We start from the raw sequence: 24,040 nt of genomic DNA on the forward strand, positions 1-24,040 counted from the left end.
AATGAACAGCTTTCTGGTTCACCCATGTTTTACACTCCTTTATCCTACAAACAACAAGTATGTGGAAGTCACAAAATAACATTAACTACTACTAAGGAAATTGCAAAAACAATGGCAACATTTTTTAACATTCCATGTTCCTGAAATCTGGAAAGGGGGGGGTGATCTCAGCACAGTAAACCTTTTATTGATGCCATTCTTAAAATTAAAATAAAAGCCTCAGACTTTCTTGCACAGAATATTTTATCCTTTGATCCCCTAACAAAAAATTCAGTGTTCCTACATTTTGGCTATTTTTTCAGTTCCCTCCAAAGGAATCCATGAAGGAAGTAAAAGAAGAAACAGATTTAGTGTGGATTTTCCTAGAGGATAAAAGATGTGAAGCCTTCAGTGTGTCCTGTCAAATTAAAACAAATATTTGCAATGCAATATGTCTCTCGCATTTGCTCGACTTAAAGCTCTTAGTGTTGTATAGTCCTAACTGGACTTTTTTTGCCACGTAAATTGAAAATTAAAAGTGTCACATAAGTGATTTAAAGCGCCTCGGTATGAGCGTGATGTGCAAAGGAGAGACCCAAAAGGAAACAGAAGTTTGCCTGCAGTCAAACTTATCGGCAGTTAAGCAATTATCCATGTAACAGGGTCGATGTCATGGGAAGTACTCAACTAATGCTCGCGAGATCGCGCTGCATAGGAAATAAAAAGTAATCCAGAAGCCATGCGGAAAACATGGAGCCTCGTATGTTTTCAATAGTTGGCCGGCGCGCTCGAGGAAGGCTAATATTTTCAAATATGACATGTTCAGATTAAGTTGACAACCAAGGGGTGCAAAGACAATGCTTCTTTAGAACAAACAAATACAGAATATAGTCAGTTCATGCATTGCACAGACAATGGTCTTTGGACCCAGTAGAGTGGCTTTCAAAGACAATGTATCACAATATGGTGTTGGTGTCTACACAAGATCCATCTCATGCACATGCGTTTTGTCGAAGGGTGAGTCCCCTCAACGCTGCATGACGTCAAATCCTTGAGGGCACACCCCTCCACAGGCTTCCACTCCATAGCCTACATGCTCCTTTAAGCTCGTGCACCCTGGACAGCCACCACAGTGCTAAGGCCCTAGCATTGTGCGGCTCAACACTCTACATAGACGTCTCACTGCTGTAGATTTGTCAACATCTCTCCCTCACGCCCCTAAACCTATGTTTGCATTTAGATCTTGCTAATCTCCTACACAACAGCCCTTATCCAAGCAGCGCAAGCAAGCACGTCCTAAACGACTGCCATCAGTACCTCTAGTGGACACTTGTGTATCATTATAGTGTTTGCTGACTGACCTCCAACGACCTTTGCTTACATCCCTAGGGATTGTACTACACGCTGCTTGTTTGCATCTTCCTGTTATCCTACCAGGCAATTCCCAAGAAACTAAATTAGGAAGTAAACCATCTTCCGCTTCAGACTCCAAAGCAGTATTATCAAATTCTTCATGCCACATATTCCAATTTCAGGCTTTGGGTGAACAACCTTTTGCATGTTGTGTTGTAGTCCTAGCTCACATCACCTGAATCAAGTCGACCTACGTGTAAAACAACGATCACTAAAGGGAAAAAAGCGGTACTGGAATATGTGGCTCCCTGTTGACAGATCGTCTGAACATTCAGCTTGAAACGAATTATCAGGACAAAGAATCAAACACCTTTTCTAGTGGTGCCCCTCTTCTAGGTAGTAAGCCTTGCAGAGAGCTGAGCTGTCCCTTTGGAATTCCTATAAAAAAATCATAAAACTTTAGGGGTATCTCAAGAGAGGGAAACACCGATTGCTGGATTAAATGAGGCCATAAGCGTTTGATTTCAGTTTTATTTTTATTTTTGGGTCAGTCGTTTCTTGTCTTGCATAATGTGCGTTTTTTATCGTTTTATGCTTCGTCTATTGCTTCTTGTGCCAGGAGAACTCACCTGCAATAAGGAAATTACCCTTTAGCTATCCTAAATAGCATCTTGCCCCCACAGTTCTGCATGTGTTGCGGGGCAACATAAGAGTTCAAATAGGTTTATACTTAGATAGCTACCACCACAAGCAAATATTGGTTAACAATTAATTGCAAGTATTAACTACATCATTCGCACTGACTACTGATTGCAGCATTTCGGAAGGATGAAAGGTATAACTAACCCTGCAAGATTTAAAATCAGGGTCTTAAAGATGGTGCTCAATACACTGTGCTATCTGTACTAACACATAGAGCGCGGAGCTGCCCACAGCTATAACGCAAGCAGTTATGATTTCAATCAGGACAGGACATCAGGAATGCTATGGGGGTGTAGTGTCAGGACGCCACATATCGTCAGGGCCACTGGAATTATGCAGCAGAAGAGCACCAAATTATGCACGGACTAGATTATACGGCAAGAAAATGCAAATCATGCAGCTTCGTGAAGCACTTTGTTTATAGTATTTTTTTTTTTACTTTGTAATTTTTACACACGGTAATACAATCGGGGCAAATATTTCACCTCATTAGTGCCAGTTTCACAATCAAATACATAAATATGCTACTAAAACATGACCAGTTAACCTTTTCGAAGGGTCTTCCAACGTGCGCGAACACTTATTGCCTTGTTTCTAGTAACTTTTGATCGGTTTGCGATTAAAAAAAAAATCCCAAAAAATCTGCATATCATGCAGCACGTAGTGAATTATGTGGCCAATTCTTCTTTATATGAAAAAAGCAGCAGCCGCAGAAACACGTAATTTCACTGGCCCTGCATATTCTTAAAGTTCAGCCCCTACGCCTTTGTGTCTGCAAGGGACAAGAGCTCATTGGTTACCTTAGTAAGGCCCTGGTGATGCTAAACCAGACGCACTCGTTTATCCCACGTTTAATGCGAACATAGGCTAAGGCGTTCCGTCCTCACCGCGACTTCCGGATGAATTCACAGAGGTGATGAGCTCATGCAAGAGATCACCAAGCTTGCCTGGCAGACACACTTGCTCTGAAGTGTTAGCTCTCTCCGCTCCAGCGTGACGCCCTCTTTAGCAAGTTAACTTTCAAAGACATCACGATGCAAACATCTGGACACTAGAAACACACTTCCATTAACATAATGCCTCTCCAACTCATTTGTCAGAACCTATTGGCTTGCAGTCACTTACTATGGAACGTCTAGCAATACAGGCACATGCTGCTGAGACGGCTCAGGAGGAAAATGCGCCTAAGGCTGGAATCCATGTTATCTCAAGATTGAAATCTTAAATACGAGTTTTGGGGGGGGGGAGGGGTCGCAGCCTTTCTACCGTCTGAGATTGGCAAACAGACGTCAGGGAGTAAGACGAGCTGTCATGGGGGTGTTCCTAGGTTTTTGCTCTGATCTGCACCCTCAGAGCAGCACTTTTATCCCAGTGGTTCAAATGTCAGCTATAATACGCGCTGTAGCTACTGATGCTAAATGCAAAAAGTTAATCACCCAGAGAGAGGTTTATTTGACAAAGTCACTGTTAGACCGGACAGCCTTAGGGTAGTCACCCCTAACTTTTTGCCTGCCTCCCTCCACTTTTTGGATACTGTTTTTGCTGGTTTTTAGACTCTGCGCACTTTACCACTGCTAACCAGTGCTAAAGTGCATATGCTCTCTCCCATTAAACATGGTAACTTTGGATCATACCTGATTGAACTATTTAATCTACTTATAAGACCCTAGTAATGTGCACTACAGGTGCCTAGGGCCTGTAGATTAAATGCTACTAGTGGATCTGCAGCACTGGTTGTGCCACCCACTCAAGTAGCCCCCTTAACCTTGTCTCAGGCTTGCCATTGCAAGACCTGTGTGTGCAGTTTCACTGCCACCCCGACTTGGCATTTAAAAGTACTTGCCAAACCTAGAACTACCCTTTTTCTACATATAAGTCACCCCTAATGTGTGCCCTAGGTAACCCCTAGAGCAGGGTCCTGTGTAGGTAAAAGGCAGGACATGTACCTATGTAGCTATATGTCCTGGTAGTGTAAAACTCCTAAATTAGTTTTTACACTACTGTGAGGCCTGCTCCCTTCATAGGCTAACATTGGGGCTGCCCTCATACACTGTTGAAGTGGCAGCTGCTGATCTGAAAGAAGCAGGAAGGTCATATTTAGTATGTCCAGAATGGTAATACAAAATCCTGCTGACTGGTGAAGTCGGATTTAATATTACTATTCTAGAAATGCCACTTTTAGAAAGTGAGCAATTCCTTGCACTTAAATCTTTCTGTGCCTTACAATCCACGCCTGGCTGGGCTTGGTTGACAGCTCCTTGTGCATTCACTCCGACACACCCCAAACACAGGGTACTCAGCCTCACTGGCATACATCTGCATTTTGAATGGGTCTTCCTGGGCTGGGAGGGTGGAGGGCCTGCTCTCACACAAAGGACTGCCACACCACCTACTGGGACCCTGGCAGACAGGATTGAACTGAAAGGGGACCTGGTGCACTTCTTAGCCACTCTTTGAAGTCTCCCCCACTTCAAAGGCACATTTGGGTATAAAACAGGGCCTCTGCCCTATCTCATCAGACACTTGCTGGAGAAGAAACCTGAACCAGAAACTACATCCTGCCAAGAAGAAATGCCTGGCTGCTCAAAGGACTCACCTGTCTGCTTTCTACAAAGGACTGCTGCCTTGCTGTTGCCCTGCTGCCTTGCTGAACTCTTGTCTGGCTGTGAAAGTGCTCTCCAAATGCTTGGATAGAGCTTGCCTCCTGTTCCCTGAAGTCTCAGGACCAAAAAGACTTCTCTTTTTCACTTGGACGCTCCGTGCGCCGAAAATTTCGACGCACAGCTTGTTCTGCGGCGAGAAAAACACCGCACACCGACGCTGATCGACGCGACGCTCTTGGGACGACCGAAAATCCGACGCACGGCTTCGCAAGGACAACGCCGCCCGACCTCTAGAGGAGAAATCGACGCGACGCCTGCCGTGAGATCATAATTTGGACGTGCAGCCCCGTAGACCGACGTCTAGAGGAGAAATCGACGCAACGCCTTCCGTGAGATCGTAACTTCGACACGCAGCCCCACAGACCGACGCGCAGCCGGAGAACAAGCAGGAAAATCCACGCACAGACCCGGGACATCTGGTAATCCCCGCGATCCACAGAAAGCGACTGTCCGCGCGCCGGAAAATGACACACAACTTCCCCGCGTGGAAAATAACGACGCGAGTCCGTGTGTGCTGGGGAGAAATCGACGCACACACCCTTTTTCCACGCACCTCTTCCTTTGTGGCCCTCTGAGGAGATTTTTCCACTCCAAACCAGGTACTTGTGCTTGAAAGAGACTTTGTTTATATTCTAAAGACTTAATACCCTTTATATCACTTTTCAGTGATATCTCTACAATTTCCCATTGTAACTTTATTCTTTTTGACCTACAATTATCCTGATAAATATTATATATATTTTTCTAAACACTGTGTGGTGTATTTTTGTGGTGCTATATGGTGGTATTGTATGATTTATTGCACAAATACTTTACACATTGCCTTCTAAGTTAAGCCTGACTGCTTGTGCCAAGCTACCAGAGGGTGGGCACAGGATAATCTTGGATTGTGTGTGACGTACCCTGACTAGAGTGAGGGCTTTTGCTTGGACAGGGGGTAACCTGACTGCCAACCAAAAACCCAATTTCTAACATTGGTGATCAGCGGTGAGGATAGGACTTGTATTTGTGCAGTGACATACAGTAGCTAAGTATTTCACTACCTACCCACAGTTGAAGGTCAACTTGGTTTTTATCTCTTTTTGCAAATCCGTTTTTTTCCTCACAATTTTCAAAAACTAAATCCTCACTCAACATGTCTCTGACTGGGTCTCAGACAGGGGACTTTGACCTAGTCCAGTTGGATACATATACGGTCAAACAACTAAGAGGATTCTGCAGGGCATTGAGGGTACCCACCCAAGGGGCCTCCAGAAAGGAGGACTTTCAAGTGGCGCTGAGGGCCTGGGTAGAAGCCCATTTAGAGGATGATGAGGAAGAGGAGCCAGAAAATGGCCCCTCAGAGGAATTTTCACTATCTGTGGATGGTGTTACCACTGCAATTGTGCCCCCTTCCACACCAGGGAGCAGTGTCTCTGTGCAAAGCCTGACTGCAGAGGAAAGGAGAGAACAAAGGGAGTTCCAATTGCAAATGGCAAAACTGAAAATTGAGGCTGAACAGGAGGAGAGAAGGGCAGAAAGAGAAGCCAAGCAAGCTGAGGCTGAAAGAGCAGCCAAACAAATTGAAGCTGAAAGAGAAGCCAAACAAGCTGAAGCTGAAAGAGCAACCAAACAGGTGGAGGCTGAGAGAGCTTTGGCTGAAAAGAAACTATTGTTGGCTCATGAACTGAGTCTCAAGGAGCTGGAGACAGTCTGAATCCAGCAATAATGGTGGCAGCATACTGACAGGACCTGCTGGAGAAAAGAAGGTTCGTATACCCAAAAATGTGGTGCCCAGTTTTGTGGTGGGAGATGACATAGATAAATGGTTAGCTGCTTATGAAGTTGCACTAAGGGCTCATGAGGTTCCTGAAGGGCAACGGGGGGTAGCTATGTGGGGTTATGTACCGCCATTGGGAGGGATACACTCCTCACATTGGATCCACCTGATCAAAACACATACCCATTTCAGAAAGCCACTTTACTTGCCAAGTTTGGGCTGACCCCTGAGGGATACCGTCAGAGGTTCAGGGACAGCACCAAACAAACCACACAAACATGGGTAGATTTCTTTGATTTCTCCAGTAAGGCACTGAATGGATGGGTGCGGGGCAACAAAGTAGATGATTATAAAGGTTTATATGACTTGATTCTGAGAGAGCATATGCTTAATACTACTTATACAGAGTTGCGCCAGCACTTAGTGGATAGTAAGCTGACTGATCCCAGGAAGCTTGCTGAGGAGGCGGACCTCTGGGTTAGCACCAGAGTGTCCAAGAAGGTACCTGGGGGGGACTCCCACAAAGGTAGTCAGAGTTCCCAACAGAAGAAAGAGGGGGGAGATAAACTTGCAGATAAGGAACTCTCCAAAGGCCCCCAAAAGAATTCCCAGGGAGGGGGTGGCAACCCTTCCTTTTCCAGATTTGGGAAAAAGCCAGGGACATATGACAAGTCAGGGAAATCTAACCCCAAATGCATGGAGTGTTACCAGTATGGTCACTATAAAGGCGATCCCCAGTGCCCCAAGAGGGCACCGTCCACTACCGGACAGGCACCTGGGTTGACTAGTGTAGCGCTCGGGGGGGAGATGGACCCAGATAGCTTTGGGGAACAGGTAGAGATTTCCCTAGTGTCCCTGGGAGAAGGAGAAATGGTGCCCAAGGCCCACATGCCCAAAAATACTTCCAAGTACCGGCAGTGGGTCACCATTGATGGGCAGAAGATGGAGGCTCTGCGTGACACAGGAGCCAGTAGGACTACAATTAAGAGTCAGCTGGTGTCAACAGAGCAGATAGTCCCTAATACATTCCACCAGGTCATAGTCGCTGACAATCGCGAGAGTCACCTACCGGTGGCTCTGGTTCCCTTTGAGTGGGGGGGGGTCTCTGGTACTCTGAAAGTAGCTGTGAGTCCTGCCATGCCTGTAGATTGTCTGTTAGGCAATGATCTTGAGCATACTGCTTGGAAAGAAGTGGAGCTCAAGTCTCACCTGGAGATGTTAGGGTTACCTGAGTGGGTCTGCATGACCACACGGTCCATGGCTGACCGAGAGGGAAGTCAAGGGCATCTGGAGCCTGGAACGATGGCCCAGAGAGCTGCCAAGAGGAGGGACAAGGGGCGCGGGAAACCGGCCCCAGAAGTTCCCGCAGTGGCTGACGGGGCTCCTGAGGTGGAGGCTCCCGAGCCAACTGGGGAAGACATTGCCACCCTAGGTGACTTACCTGAGCTTGCTGGCTGGCAAGTTGAGGGTGGACCCACCAGGGAGGAATTCTGCAAGGCGCAGAAAGAATGTCCCACTCTGGAAGGTTTGAGGAAACAAGCCTCAAACCAGGCAGCAGGTGACGCCTCTGGCGATCACCACCTATATTGGGAGAATGATCTCCTCTACAGTGAGCTTAAGGTTCCGGCCTTTGGGGCAGCACGTACGCTGGTGGTACCCCAATGTTACCGAACCTTCCTACTGGGTCTGGCTCACGACATTCCCCTGGCAGGACATTTGGGGCAAGGCAAGACCTTTAACCAGCTTGTCACCCACTTTTATTGGCCCAAAATGAGGACACACTCAGATAAGTTCTGCGATCTTGTCCTACCTGCCAGGCCAGTGGTAAAGCAGGAAAAAGGGTTAAAACCCCCCTGATTCCACTTTCTGTCGTTGGCACCCCCTTTGAAAGGGTGGGTATCGACATTGTTGGTCCCTTGGACCCCAAAACTGCCTTAGGCAACAGGTTCATCCTGGTTTTGGTGGACCATGCCACCCGTTACCCAGAGGCAATCCCTCTGAGGACCGTAACTGCACCGGTGGTGACCAGAACTCTGATGGGGATATTTACCCGTGTGGGATTCCCCAAGGAGATAGTGTCTGACAGAGGCACTAACTTCATGTCTGCATACATGAAGTCTCTGTGGGATGCGTGTGGTATAACCTACAAGTTCACCACACCCTCTCACCCCCAGTCTAATGGTCTTGTGGAGAGATTCAACAAGACCCTGAAAGGCATGATTGGTGGCCTCCCTGAGGCCATGAGGCGTAAGTGGGACGTCCTCTTACCATGCCTTCTCTTTGCTTACAGAGAGGTCCCCCAGAGGGGGGTAGGGTTCAGTCCCTTTGAGCTTCTCTATGGGTACCCTGTCAGGGGACCCTTAAGCATTGTCAAGGAGGGATTGGAGAAAGCTCCAAAGACACCCCCTCAGGACGTGGTCAGCTACATGTTGGCCCTCCGCAACCAGATGACCCGCTTCTGGAAAGAGGCCCAAAGTAACCTTGAGGCCAGTCAAGAGGTAATGAAACACTGGTATGACCAGAAGGCCACCCTGGTAGAGTTTCAACCTGGAGACAAAGTGTGGGTAATGGAGCCAGTAGAGCCCAGAGCTCTCCAGGACCGCTGGTCTGGCCCATTTGAACTAAAGGAGTGGAAAGGGGAGGCCACTTATCTAGTGGACCTCCAAACCCCTAGGAATCCCCTAAGGGTGCTCCATGTGAACCGACTAAAAGCTCATTTTGAGAGGTCGGAGATCAACATGCTTCTGGTCACAGATGAAGGAATGGAAGAGGAGAGTGAACCTCTCCCCGACCTCCTCTCTACCCAAGAAGGTGATGGGTCAGTAAGCGGGGTCATTCTGATTGACTCCCTGACTCTAAACCAGAAAGGAGACTGCTATGACCTGTTGGAGCAGTTCTCCCCCCTGTTCTCCCTTACTCCTCAACTGACCCACCTCTGTGTTCATGATATTGACACCGGTGACAGTCTCCCTGTAAAGAACAAAATTTACAGGTTGTCGGATAAGGTGAAGGCCAGCATCAAGGAGGAGGTCTCCAAGATGTTGACTCTAGGGGTTATCGAGAAATCCAGTAGTCCCTGGGCCAGCCCAGTGGTGTTGGTCCCTAAGGCTACTGCCCCAGGTGCGAAGCCAGAACTCCGGTTCTGTGTGGACTACCGGGGTCTCAACTCAGTCACACGGACTGATGCTCACCCCATCCCCCGAGCTGATGAGCTCGTTGACAGCCTGGGCGCTGCCAAGTTCCTGAGTATGTTTGATCTTACTTCAGGGTACTGGCAGATCGCCCTGACTGAGGGGGCTAAGGAAAGATCCGCATTTTCAACCCCTGATGGCCATTACCAGTTCCGGGTGATGCCGTTTGGATTGAAAAATGCCCCCGCTACCTTCCAACGGTTGGTTAACGGGGTCCTAGCTGGCAAGGATGCCTTCTGTGCAGCCTACCTGGATGACATACCTGTCTATAGTTCCAGCTGGGAGGAACACCTGCTTCACCTCAAGGAGGTGCTTCAGGCCCTGCAACAGGCAGGCCTGACCATCAAGGCTAGTAAGTGCCAGATTGGGCAGGGTTCCGTGGTGTACTTGGGACACCTAGTGGGTGGTGGCAAGGTGCAGCCACTCCAGGCCAAGATTGAAACTATCAAGGCCTGGCAACCACCTCGAACGCAGACTGAGGTGAGAGCCTTTTTAGGCCTCACAGGATATTACCGCAGGTTTGTCAAGGGCTATGGTACCATTGTGTCACCCTTGACAGAACTCGCGTCCAAGAAACAACCTAGGTTGGTGAATTGGACAGAGGCTTGTCAGAAAGCCTTTGGCGCCCTGAAGGAAGCCATGTGCACGGCCCCCGTGCTCAAGGCCCCTGACTACTCCCAGGAATTTATCGTGCAGACGGACGCTTCAGAGCATGGCATAGGGGCAGTTCTAGCACAGCTAAATGAGGAGGGCCTAGACCAACCGGTAGTCTTTATTAGCAGAAGGCTATTACCACGGGAACAGAGGTGGTGTGCTATTGAGAGAGAAGCTTTTGCTGTGGTCTGGGCACTGAAGAAGCTAAGACCCTACCTGTTTGGGACTCACTTCCGGGTTCAGACAGACCACAGGCCCCTCAGATGGCTCATGCAGATGAGGGGTGAGAATCCAAAACTCTTGAGGTGGTCCATTTCCCTACAGGGGATGGACTTTACGGTGGAACATCGCCCAGGGGTTGACCACGCCAATGCTGATGGTCTCTCCAGGTACTTCTCCCTTAGCAATGAGAGCTCCCAGGAGGTCGGGTAGCTCTCCCCACTTTCAGCTGGGGGGGGGGGACACATGTTAGACCTGACAGCCTTAGGGTAGTCACCCCTAACTTTTTGCCTGCCTCCCTCCACTTTTTGGATACTTTTTTTGCTGGTTTTTAGACTCTGCGCACTTTACCACTGCTAACCAGTGCTAAAGTGCATATGCTCTCTCCCTTTAAATATGGTAACTTTGGATCATACCTGATTGAACTATTTAATCTACCTATAAGACCCTAGTAATGTGCACTACAGGTGCCTAGGGCCTGTAGATTAAATGCTACTAGTGGATCTGCAGCACTGGTTGTGCCACCCACTCAAGTAGCCCCCTTAACCTTGTCTCAGGCTTGCCATTGCAAGACCTGTGTGTGCAGTTTCACTGCCACCCCGACTTGGCATTTAAAAGTACTTGCCAAACCTAGAACTCCCCTTTTTCTACATATAAGTCACCCCTAATGTGTGCCCTAGGTAACCCCTATAGCAGGGTGCTGTGTAGGTAAAAGGCAGGACATGTAGCTATATGTCCTGGTAGTGTAAAACTCTAAAATTCGTTTTTACACTACTGTGAGGCCTGCTCCCTTCATAGGCTAACATTGGGGCTGCCCTCATACACTGTTGAAGTGGCAGCTGCTGATCTGAAAGGAGCAGGAAGGTCATATTTAGTATGGCCAGAATGGTAATACAAAATCCTGCTGACTGGTGAAGTCTGATTTAATATTACTATTCTAGAAATGCCACTTTTAGAAAGTGAGCATTTCTTTGCACTTAAATCTTTCTGTGCCTTACAATCCACGTCTGGCTGGGCTTGGTTGACAGCTCCTTGTGCATTCACTCAGACACACCCCAAACACAGGGTACTCAGCCTCACTTGCATACATCTGCATTTTGAATGGGTCTTCCTGGGCTGGGAGGGTGGAGGGCCTGCTCTCGCACAAAGGACTGCCACACCCCCTACTGGGAACCTGGCAGACAGGATTGAACTGAAAGGGGACCTGGTGCACTTCTTAGCCACTCTTTGAAGTCTCCCCCACTTCAAAGGCACATTTGGGTATAAAACATCGCCTCTGCCCTACCTCATCAGACACTTGCTGGAGAAGAAACCTGAACCAGAAACTACATCCTTCCAAGAAGAACTGACTGGCTGCTCAAAGGACTCACCTGTTTGCTTTCTACAAAGGACTGCTGCCTTGCTGTTGCCCTGCTGCCTTGCTGAACTCTTGTCTGGCTGTGAAAGTGCTCTCCAAGAGCTTGGATAGAGCTTGCCTCCTGTTCCCTGAAGTCTCAGGACCAAAAAGACTTCTCTTTTTCACTTGGACGCTCCGTGCGCTGAAAATTTCGACGCACAGCTTGTTCCGCGGCGAGAAAAACGCCGTACACCGACGCTGATCGATGCAACGCTCTTGGGACGACCGAAAATCCGACGCACGGCTTCGCAAGGACAACGCCGCCCGACCTCTAGAGGAGAAATCGACGCGACGCCTGCCGTGAGATCGTAATTTCGACGCGCAGCCCCGCAGACCGACATCTAGAGGAAAAATCGACGCAACGCCTGCCGTGAGATCGTAATTTTGACGCGCAGCCCCGCAGACCGACGCGCAGCCGGAGAACAAGCAGGAAAATCCACGCACAGACCCGGGACATCTGGTAATCCCCGCGATCCACAGAAAGAGACTGTCCGCGCGCCGGAAAACGACGCACAACTTCCCCGCGTGGAAAATAACGACGCGAGTCCGTGTGTGCTGGGGAGAAATCGACGCACACACCCTTTTTCCACGCACCTCTTCCTTTGTGGCCCTCTGAGGAGATTTTTCCACTCCAAACCAGGTACTTGTGCTTGAAAGAGACTTTGTTTATATTCTAAAGACTTAATACCCTTTATATCACTTTTCAGTGATATCTCTACAATTTCCCATTGTAACTTTATTCTTTTTGACCTACAATTATCCTGATAAATATTATATATATTTTTCTAAACACTGTGTGGTGTATTTTTGTGGTGCTATATGGTGGTATTGTATGATTTATTGCACAAATACTTTACACATTGCCTTCTAAGTTAAGCCTGACTGCTCGTGCCAAGGTACCAGAGGGTGGGCACAGGATAATCTTGGATTGTGTGTGACTTACCCTGACTAGAGTGAGGGCTTTTGCTTGGACAGGGGGTAACCTGACTGCCAACCAAAAACCCCATTTCTAACAGTCACTTAGGTAAACACAATCACAGTCTTTGTAATCAAGGATATTTGAGAAAAACTATAATCCCCTGCACTTAATACCAGTGATATTTGTATAATGCATATCAAAAACTGCACTTAGATGTCAACCAACTCAATGGTGGTAAGACTCCATATCATCAGGACATTGTGCTCCAGTCCTGAGCTTCCCTGTTAGAAATAACTGTTTTCATCGGCATTAGTCCAATTAGTCCAATTAGCTACATTGAAATAAAAGCATTTGCAATGCAATGGGTCTCGGATTTGCTCTACTTAAATCTATTAGCTTTGTATATGCCTAACCGGACTTTTCTTGACACACAAATTGGAAATGAAAAGTAAAACAGTTTCACATATGTGATTTAAAGCACCCAGGCATGAGCGTGAATCGCGACGGAGAGACACAAAAGGAAACAGAAGTTTGCATGCAGTCAAACTTATCAGCAGTTATACAAATATCCATGTAACAGGGTTGATGTCATGCAAAGCGAACGATTACTGCCCAGTGAGATCGCGCTGCATACAAAATAAAATAAAAAAGTAGTCTAGAAACCATGCAGAAAACATGGAGCCTCTTATGTTTTCAGTTGTTGGGTGGTATGCTCGAGGAGGCGTAAACACTAGAAAAGGCAAAGGTATGCATGCCTTTCACTAATTAAATCAAGCAATTTTTAAAAGGCAACCCCATGAACCAACGAAACTGATTGGCATGGTTAAAATCCCACAGAGGAGTTACAACAGATTAGAGCGTTTGCGCGCTCGACCCTAAAAAAGGCTAACCACTGGGGGAAGGTGGGAGAATGGGACGCCCAGAATTCCTTGATCACTTAAGCAGTTTAAAAAAAGTCTAAATGAAGATATGCAGCCTAAATACACACATTTTATAAGGTTGATGGCTGTAGGAAAGTACCATCTTGCCTGGCATGTTACCCCCATTTTTCACTGTATATATGTTGTTTTAGTTGTATGTGTCACTGGGACCCTGGTAACCCAGGGCCCCAGTGCTCATAAGTGTGCCTGAATGTGTTACCTGTGTAGTGACTAACTGTCTCACTGAGGCTCTGCTAATCAGAACCTCAGTGGTTATGCTCTCTCATTTCTTTCCAAATTGTCACTGACAGGCTAGTGACCATTTTTACCAATTTACATTGGCTTACTGGAACACCCTTATAATTCCCTAGTATATGGTACTGAGGTACCCAGGGTATTGGGGTTCCAGGAGATCCCTATGGGCTGCAGCAATTCTTTTGCCACCCATAGGGAGCTCTGACAATTCTTACACAGGCCTGCCACTGCAGCCTGAGTGAAATAACGTCCACGTTATTTCACAGCCATTTTACACTGCTCTTAAGTAACTTATAAGTCACCTATATGTCTAACCTTTACCTGGTAAAGGTTGGGTGCAAAGTTACTTAGTGTGAGGGCACCCTGGCACTAGCCAAGGTGCCCCCACATTGTTCAGAGCCAATTCTCTGAACTTTGTGAGTGCGGGGACACCATTACACGCGTGCACTACATATAGGTCACTACCTATATGTAGCTTCACCATGGTAACTCCGAATATGGCCATGTAACATGTCTATGATCATGGAATTGCCCCCTCTATACCATCCTGGCATAGTTGGCACAATCCCATGATCCCAATGGTCTGTAGCACAGACCCTGGTACTGCCAAACTGCCCTTCCTGGGGTTTCACTGCAGCTGCTGCTGCTGCCAACCCCTCAGACAGGCAGCTGCCCTCCTGGGGTCCAGCCAGGCCTGGCCCAGGATGGCAGAACAAAGAACTTCCTCTGAGAGAGGGTGTGACACCCTCTCCCTTTGGAAAATGGTGTGAAGGCAGGGGAGGAGTAGCCACCCCCAGCCTCTGGAAATGCTTTGTTGGGCACAGATGTGCCCAATTCTGCATAAGCCAGTCTACACCGGTTCAGGGACCCCTTAGCCCCTGCTCTGGCGCGAAACTGGACAAAGGAAAGGGGAGTGACCACTCCCCTGACCTGCACCTCCCCTGGGAGGTGTCCAGAGCTCCTCCAGTGTGCTCCAGACCTCTGCCATCTTGGAAACAGAGGTGCTGCTGGCACACTGGACTGCTCTGAGTGGCCAGTGCCACCAGGTGACGTCAGAGACTCCTGCTGATAGGCTCCTTCAGGTGTTAGTAGCCTATCCTCTCTCCTAGGTAGCCAAACCCTCTTTTCTGGCTATTTAGGGTCTCTGTCTCTGGGGAAACTTTAGATAACGAATGCATGAGCTCAGCCGAGTTCCTCTGCATCTCTCTCTTCACCTTCTGATAAGGAAACGACCGCTGACCGCGCTGGAAGCCTGCAAACCTGCAACATAGTAGCAAAGACGACTACTGCAACTCTGTAACGCTGATCCTGCCGCCTTCTCGACTGTTTTCCTGCTTGTGCATGCTGTGGGGGTAGCCTGCCTCTTCTCTGCACCAGAAGCTCCGAAGAAATCTCCAGTGGGTCGACGGAATCTTCCCCCTGCAACCGCAGGCACCAAAAAGCTGCATTGCTGGGAACCGCGACTTTGCAGCTACTCCGGCCCCTGTGCACTTCCGGCGGAAATCCTTTGTGCACAGCCAAGCCTGGGTCCACGGCACTCTAACCTGCATTGCACGACTTTCTAAGTTGGTCTCTGGCGACGTGGGACTCCTTTGTGCAACTTCGGCGAGCACCGTTTCACGCATCCTCGTAGTGCCTGTTTCTGGCACTTCTCCGGGTGCTACCTGCTCTAATGAGGGTTTTTTGTCTTGCTCGACGTCCCCTCTCTCTACAGGTCCAATTTGCGACCTCCTGGTCCCTCCTGGGCCCCAGCAGCGTCCAAAAACGCCAAACGCATGATTTGCGTGTAGCAAGGCTTGTTGGCGTCCTTCCGGCGGGAAAACACTTCTGCACGACTCTCCAAGGCGAGAGGGATCCGTCCACCAAAGGGGAAGTCTCTAGCCCTTTTCGTTCCTGCAGAAACCTCAGCTTCTTCTGCCCAGTCGAAGCTTCTTTGCACCCGCAGCTGGCATTTCCTGGGCATCTGCCCATCTCCGACTTGCTTGTGACTTTTGGACTTGGTCCCCTTGTTCCACAGGTACCCTAGATTGGAAATCCACAGTTGTTGCATTGCTGGTTTGTGTCTTTCCTGCATTATTCCTCTAACACGACTCTTTGGTCCTTAGGGGAACTTTAGTGCACTTTGCACTCACTTTTCAGGGTCTTGGGGAGGGTTATTTTTCTAACTCTCACTATTTTCTAATAGTCCCAGCGACCCTCTACAAGGTCACATAGGTTTGGGGTCCATTCGTGGTTCGCATTCCACTTTTGGAGTATATGGTTTGTGTTGCCCCTATCCCTATATTTCCCCATTGCATCCTATTGTAACTATACATTGTTTGCACTGTTTTCTAAGACTATACTGCATATTTTTGCTATTGTGTATATATATCTTGTGTATATTTCCTATCCTCTCACTGAGGGTACACTCTAAGATACTTTGGCATATTGTCATAAAAATAAAGTACCTTTATTTTTAGTATAACTGTGTATTGTGTTTTCTTATGATATTGTGCATATGACACTAAGTGGTACTGTAGTAGCTTCACACGTCTCCTAGTTCAGCCTAAGCTGCTCTGCTAAGCTACCATTATCTATCAGCCTAAGCTGCTAGACACCCTATACACTAATAAGGGATAACTGGGCCTGGTGCAAGGTGCAAGTACCCCTTGGTACTCACTACAAGCCAGTCCAGCCTCCTACATTGGTTGTGCAGTGGTGGGATAAGTGCTTGAGACTACTTACCACTCTTGTCATTGTACTTTTCATAAGAGAAAAATATACAAAACAAGGTCAGTGTATATACACATAGCCAAAAAGTTTTGCATTTCCTCTTTTCACTCTTTTCTAAAGTGCTGAAAAGTACTCCTAAACTTTCAAAAAGTTCTTAAAAGTTTTAAAAGTTTTTTTTTCTGTCTTTCCAAAAAGTTCTGAAAACTTTTGTCTCTTTCTCTATCACTTTAACTCTCTCTAAAAAATGTCTGGCACAGGCCAAAGTGTTGATCTGTCCAAACTTGCATATGACAACCTTAGCTGGAAAAGAGCAAGGAGTCTCTGTATAGAGAGAGGTTTGAGTGTAGGGAAGAATCCTGCCTTGGAACTGTTAATTAACATGCTTAGAGAACAGGATAAGGCCATAGGTGCCCCATCTGTTGAAAAAGTACCTAATAGTTCCCAATCTGATTCAGGGACTCCCCCAGGAAAAGATTCAGGAAAGAAACTTCCTAGCCTGCCCATTACTAGACAATCTAGCATAGATGGTAATGATGATGAGCCACACCAAATAAATAGTGTTGTCTCACATCATAGCAAAAGCATTTATTCTCACCATACTGGTAGTAATGTTTCTGTAAACCAAGCTGTTAAGTTGGCTTCTGTAAGGGACAGGTCTCCTTCTGTTCATTCCCATCATAGCTCTGTTTCTAGAAATGTCCCTCCCACCAACCCTGATGACAGAATGTTAGAGAGGGAACTCAATAAGTTGAGGGTGGAACAAACCAGACTGAAGCGTAAAAAGCAACAGCTGGATTTGGATAGACAGTCTTTTGAATTAGAGAAGGAAAGACAGAAGTTGGGTTTAGAAACCCATGGTGGCAGCAGCAGTATTCCCCATAGTCATCCTGCAAAAGAGCATGATTCCAGGAATCTGCACAAGATAGTTCCCCCTTATAAGGAGGGGGATGACATTAACAAGTGGTTTGCTGCACTTGAGAGGGCCTGTGTTGTACAGGATGTCCCTCAAAGGCAGTGGGCTGCTATCCTATGGCTATCATTTAGTGGAAAAGGTAGGGATAGGCTCCTTACTGTGAAAGAAAATGATGCTAATAATTTCCAAGTTCTTAAGAATGCACACCTGGATGGTTATGGCTTAACCACTGAACAGTACAGGATAAAGTTCAGAGAGACCAAAAAGGAGTCTTCACAAGACTGGGTTGATTTCATTGACCAGGCAGTGAAGGCCTTGGAGGGGTGGTAACATGGCAGTAAAGTTACTGATTATGACAGCCTGTATAACTTAATCCTGAGAGAGCATATTCTTAATAATTGTGTGTCTGATTTGTTGCACCAGTACTTGGTGGACTCTGATCTGACCTCTCCCCAAGAATTGGGAAAGAAGGCAGACAAATGGGTCAGAACAAGAGTGAACAGAAAAGTTCATACAGGGGGTGACAAAGATGGCAACAAAAAGAAGGATGGTAAGTCTTCTGACAAGGGTGGGGACAAATCTAAAAATGAGTCTTCATCAGGCCCACAAAAACACTCTGGTGGGGGTGGTGGGTCCAAATCCTCCTTTAATCAGAACAAGGAAAAGAAACCATGGTGCTATTTATGTAAAATAAAAGGCCATTGGACAACAGATCCCAGTTGTCCAAAGAAAGGCACCACAGCTCCTACCACTACAACCCCTACTGCTACACCTAGTGTCCCTACTAATAGCAGTGGTGGTGGGAGCAAACCTACTAATAGCCAATCCAAGGGAGTAGCTGGGCTCACTTTTGGTAATTTAGTTGGGGTTGGTCTGATTAAGGAGACCACAGAGGCTACTTTAGTCTCTGAAGGGGCTATTGATTTAGCCACTTTGGTTGCTTGCCCCCATAACTTGGAGAAGTACAAGCAACTAACCCTAATAAATGGTGTTGAGGTCCAGGCCTACAGGGACACAGGTGCCAGTGTCACAATGGTGATTGAGAAACTGGTGCACCCTGAACAACACATACTTGGACACCAGTACCAAGTAACCGATGCTCACAACATAACACAAAGCCACCCCATGGCTGTTGTAAATCTCAACTGGGGGGGGGGTAACTGGTCCAAAGAAAGTTGTGGTAGCTTCAGATTTACCTGTAGACTGTCCATTAGGGAATGATTTGGAGACATCAGCTTGGTCAGATGTGGAGTTGGAGGCCCATGCAGCAATGCTGGGCATCCCAGGGCATATTTTTGCTTTGACAAGGGCTCAGGCCAAAAAGCAAAAAGGACAGGGAAGCTTGGATCCTGGAACAATGGACCAAGTGCTCCCTAAAGCTAGGGCTAGTAGAAGCAAACCACTTCCTACTATCCCTCCCTCTACAGTGGATTCTACTTCTGAGGAAGAAGAATTCCCTCCCTGTGCAGAACCTACACCAGAGGAGCTGGAAGCAGACACTGCTGAGCTTTTGGGTGAAGGGGGGCCTGCCAGGGAGGAGCTGAGTGTGGCACAGCAAACCTGTCCCACATTAGAGGGTCTCAGACAGCAAGCTGTCAAACAGGCTAATGGGGATGTCAGTGACTCTCACAGAGTTTACTGGGAGGACAACCTCTTGTACACTGAGCATAGGGATCCTAAACCTGGAGCTGCCAGGAGATTAGTGATTCCTCAGGAGTACAGAAAGTTCCTCCTAACACTGGCACATGACATTCCCTTAGCTGGGCACCTGGGTCAAATGAAAACTTGGGACAGATTGGTACCATTGTTTCATTGGCCTAGGATGTCTGAGGACACAAAGGAATTTTGTAAGTCCTGTGAAACCTGTCAAGCCAGTGGCAAGACAGGTGGCACCCCAAAGGCACCCCTTATCCCACTGCCTGTGGTTGGGGTTCCCTTTGAAAGGGTAGGGGTTGACATAGTTGGCCCCCTTGACCCTCCTACTGCTTCAGGCAATAGGTTTATCTTGGTGGTAGTGGACCATGCCACAAGATATCGTGAAGCTATTCCTTTAAGGACCACTACAGCTCCTGCAGTGGCAAAGGCCCTCCTGGGAATATTTTCCAGAGTGGGCTTCCCAAAGGAAGTGGTATCAGACAGGGGAAGCAATTTCATGTCTGCATACTTAAAGGCCATGTGGAAGGAGTGTGGTGTAACGTACAAGTTCACAACACCCTATCATCCACAAACAAATGGACTGGTGGAGAGATTTAATAAAACTCTCAAAGGCATGATTATGGGTCTCCCTGAAAAACTCCGCAGGAGATGGGATATCCTTCTACCATGCCTCCTTTTTGCCTACAGGGAGGTACCCCAGAAAGGAGTGGGCTTCAGCTCCTTTGAACTTCTTTTTGGACACCCTGTTAGGGGTCCACTCACACTTGTAAAGGAGGGTTGGGAACAACCTTTAAAAGCTCCTAAGCAGGATATTGTGGATTATGTACTTGGCCTCAGATCAAGGATGGCTGAGTACATGAAAAAGGCCAGTAAAAACCTTCAGGCCAGCCAAGAGCTCCAGAAGCAATGGCATGATCAGAAGGCTGTTTTGGTTCAGTACCAACCAGGGCAGAAAGTGTGGGTCTTGGAGCCTGTGGCCCCAAGAGCACTCCAAGATAAATGGAGTGGTCCCCACACAATTGTTGAAAAGAAGGGTGAAGTCACCTACTTGGTTGACTTAGGCACTGCCAGGAGTCCCCTTAGGGTGCTCCATGTCAACCGCCTGAAACCCTACTATGACAGGGCTGATCTCACCCTACTCATGGCAACAGATGAGGGACAGGAAGAAGACAGTGATCCTCTACCTGATCTCTTCTCTTCCACAGATCAAGATGCTCTTGTGGAAGGTGTAGTTTTGGCTGATTGTCTTACTGCTGAGCAGAAAGACAATTGCATAAATCTCCTAGGACAATTTTCAGAACTCTTCTCCACCGTGCCAGGCACCACTTCTTGGTGTGAGCACACTATAGATACTGGAGACAGTTTACCTGTCAAAAGTAAGATCTATAGGCAGCCTGACCATGTCAGGGACTGCATAAAGCAAGAAGTTCAGAAAATGTTGGAACTAGGAGTAGTTGAGCAGTCTGACAGTCCATGGGCTTCTCCTGTGGTACTGGTACCAAAACCCAATTCTAAAGATGGAAAGAAAGAAATGCGGTTTTGTGTAGACTATAGAGGTCTCAACTTGGTAACCAAAACTGATGCTCACCCTATACCCAGGGCAGATGAGCTCATAGATACACTGGCATCTGCCAAGTATCTAAGCACTTTTGATTTGACTGCAGGGTATTGGCAGATCAAATTGTCAGAAGATGCTAAACCTAAGACTGCATTTTCTACCATTGGAGGACATTACCAGTTTACTGTAATGCCTTTTGGTTTGAAAAATGCACCTGCCACTTTTCAGAGGTTGGTGAACACAGTCCTGCAAGGGCTGGAAGCTTTCAGTGCAGCATATTTGGACGATATAGCTGTCTTTAGCTCCAGCTGGGATGATCACCTGGTCCACCTATGGAAAGTTTTGGAGGCCCTGCAAAAGGCAGGCCTCACTATCAAGGCTTCAAAGTGCCAGATAGGGCAGGGTAAGGTGGTTTATCTGGGACACCTTGTTGGTGGGGAACAGATTGCACCACTTCAGGGGAAAATCCAAACTATCATTGATTGGGTTCCCCCTACCACTCAGACTCAGGTGAGAGCCTTCCTAGGCCTCACTGGGTATTACAGGAGGTTCATTAAGAACTATGGCTCCATGGCAGCCCCTCTTAATGACCTCACATCCAAGAAAATGCCTAAAAAGGTATTATGGACAGCAAGCTGTCAGAAAGCTTTTGAGGAGCTGAAGCAGGCCATGTGCTCTGCACCTGTCCTGAAAAGCCCTTGTTACTCTAAAAAATTCTATGTCCAAACTGATGCATCTGAATTAGGAGTAGGGGCAGTCCTATCACAACTTAATTCTGAGGGCCAGGATCAACCTGTTGCTTTTATTAGTAGAAGGTTGACCCCTAGAGAAAAGCGTTGGTCTGCCATTGAGAGGGAGGCCTTTGCTGTGGTCTGGGCTCTGAAGAAGTTGAGGCCATACCTGTTTGGCACTCACTTCATTGTTCAGACAGACCACAAACCTCTACTTTGGCTAAAACAAATGAAAGGTGAAAATCCTAAATTGTTGAGGTGGTCCATATCCCTACAGGGAATGGACTATACAGTGGAACATAGACCTGGGAGTAGCCACTCCAATGCAGATGGACTCTCCAGATATTTCCACTTAGACAATGAAGACTCATCAGGTAATGGCTAGTCTTATTGTCCTTCGTTTGGGGGGGGGGGTTGAGTAGGAAAGTACCATCTTGCCTGGCATGTTACCCCCATTTTTCACTGTATATATGTTGTTTTAGTTGTATGTGTCACTGGGACCCTGGTAACCCAGGGCCCCAGTGCTCATAAGTGTGCCTGAATGTGTTACCTGTGTAGTGACTAACTGTCTCACTGAGGCTCTGCTAATCAGAACCTCAGTGGTTATGCTCTCTCATTTCTTTCCAAATTGTCACTGACAGGCTAGTGACCATTTTTACCAATTTACATTGGCTTACTGGAACACCCTTATAATTACCTAGTATATGGTACTGAGGTACCCAGGGTATTGGGGTTCCAGGAGATCCCTATGGGCTGCAGCAATTCTTTTGCCACCCATAGGGAGCTCTGACAATTCTTACACAGGCCTGCCACTGCAGCCTGAGTGAAATAACGTCCACGTTATTTCACAGCCATTTTACACTGCACTTAAGTAACTTATAAGTCACCTATATGTCTAACCTTTACCTGGTAAAGGTTGGGTGCAAAGTTACTTAGTGTGAGGGCACCCTGGCACTAGCCAAGGTGCCCCCACATTGTTCAGAGCCAATTCCCTGAACTTTGTGAGTGCGGGACACCATTACACGTGTGCACTACATATAGGTCACTACCTATATGTAGCTTCACCATGGTAACTCCGAATATGGCCATGTAACATGTCTATGATCATGGAATTGCCCCCTCTATACCATCCTGGCATAGTTGGCACAATCCCATGATCCCAGTGGTCTGTAGCACAGACCCTGGTACTGCCAAACTGCCCTTCCTGGGGTTTCACTGCAGCTGCTGCTGCTGCCAACCCCTCAGACAGGCAGCTGCCCTCCTGGGGTCCAGCCAGGCCTGGCCCAGGATGGCAGAACAAAGAACTTCCTCTGAGAGAGGGTGTGACACCCTCTCCCTTTGGAAAATGGTGTGAAGGCAGGGGAGGAGTAGCCTCCCCCAGCCTCTGGAAATGCTTTGTTGGGCACAGATGTGCCCAATTCTGCATAAGCCAGTCTACACCGGTTCAGGGACCCCTTAGCCCCTGCTCTGGCGCGAAACTGGACAAAGGAAAGGGGAGTGACCACTCCCCTGACCTGCACCTCCCCTGGGAGGTGTCCAGAGCTCCTCCAGTGTGCTCCAGACCTCTGCCATCTTGGAAACAGAGGTGCTGCTGGCACACTGGACTGCTCTGAGTGGCCAGTGCCACCAGGTGACGTCAGAGACTCCTGCTGATAGGCTCCTTCAGGTGTTAGTAGCCTATCCTCTCTCCTAGGTAGCCAAACCCTCTTTTCTGGCTATTTAGGGTCTCTGTCTCTGGGGAAACTTTAGATAACGAATGCATGAGCTCAGCCGAGTTCCTCTGCATCTCTCTCTTCACCTTCTGATAAGGAAACGACCGCTGACCGCGCTGGAAGCCTGCAAACCTGCAACATAGTAGCAAAGACGACTACTGCAACTCTGTAACGCTGATCCTGCCGCCTTCTCGACTGTTTTCCTGCTTGTGCATGCTGTGGGGGTAGCCTGCCTCTTCTCTGCACCAGAAGCTCCGAAGAAATCTCCTGTGGGTCGACGGAATCTTCCCCCTGCAACCGCAGGCACCAAAAAGCTGCATTGCTGGGAACCGCGACTTTGCAGCTACTCCGGCCCCTGTGCACTTCCGGCGGAAATCCTTTGTGCACAGCCAAGCCTGGGTCCACGGCACTCTAACCTGCATTGCACGACTTTCTAAGTTGGTCTCCGGCGACGTGGGACTCCTTTGTGCAACTTCGGCGAGCACCGTTTCACGCATCCTCGTAGTGCCTGTTTCTGGCACTTCTCCGGGTGCTACCTGCTCCAGTGAGGGCTCTTTGTCTTGCTCGACGTCCCCTCTCTCTACAGGTCCAATTTGCGACCTCCTGGTCCCTCCTGGGCCCCAGCAGCGTCCAAAAACGCCAAACGCACGATTTGCGTGTAGCAAGGCTTTTTGGCGTCCTTCCGGCGGGAAAACACTTCTGCACGACTCTCCAAGGCGAGAGGGATCCGTCCACCAAAGGGGAAGTC

The sequence above is a fragment of the Pleurodeles waltl genome, chromosome 8, assembly GCF_031143425.1.
Source record: "Pleurodeles waltl isolate 20211129_DDA chromosome 8, aPleWal1.hap1.20221129, whole genome shotgun sequence".
Taxonomy (NCBI): Eukaryota; Metazoa; Chordata; class Amphibia; order Caudata; family Salamandridae; genus Pleurodeles; species Pleurodeles waltl.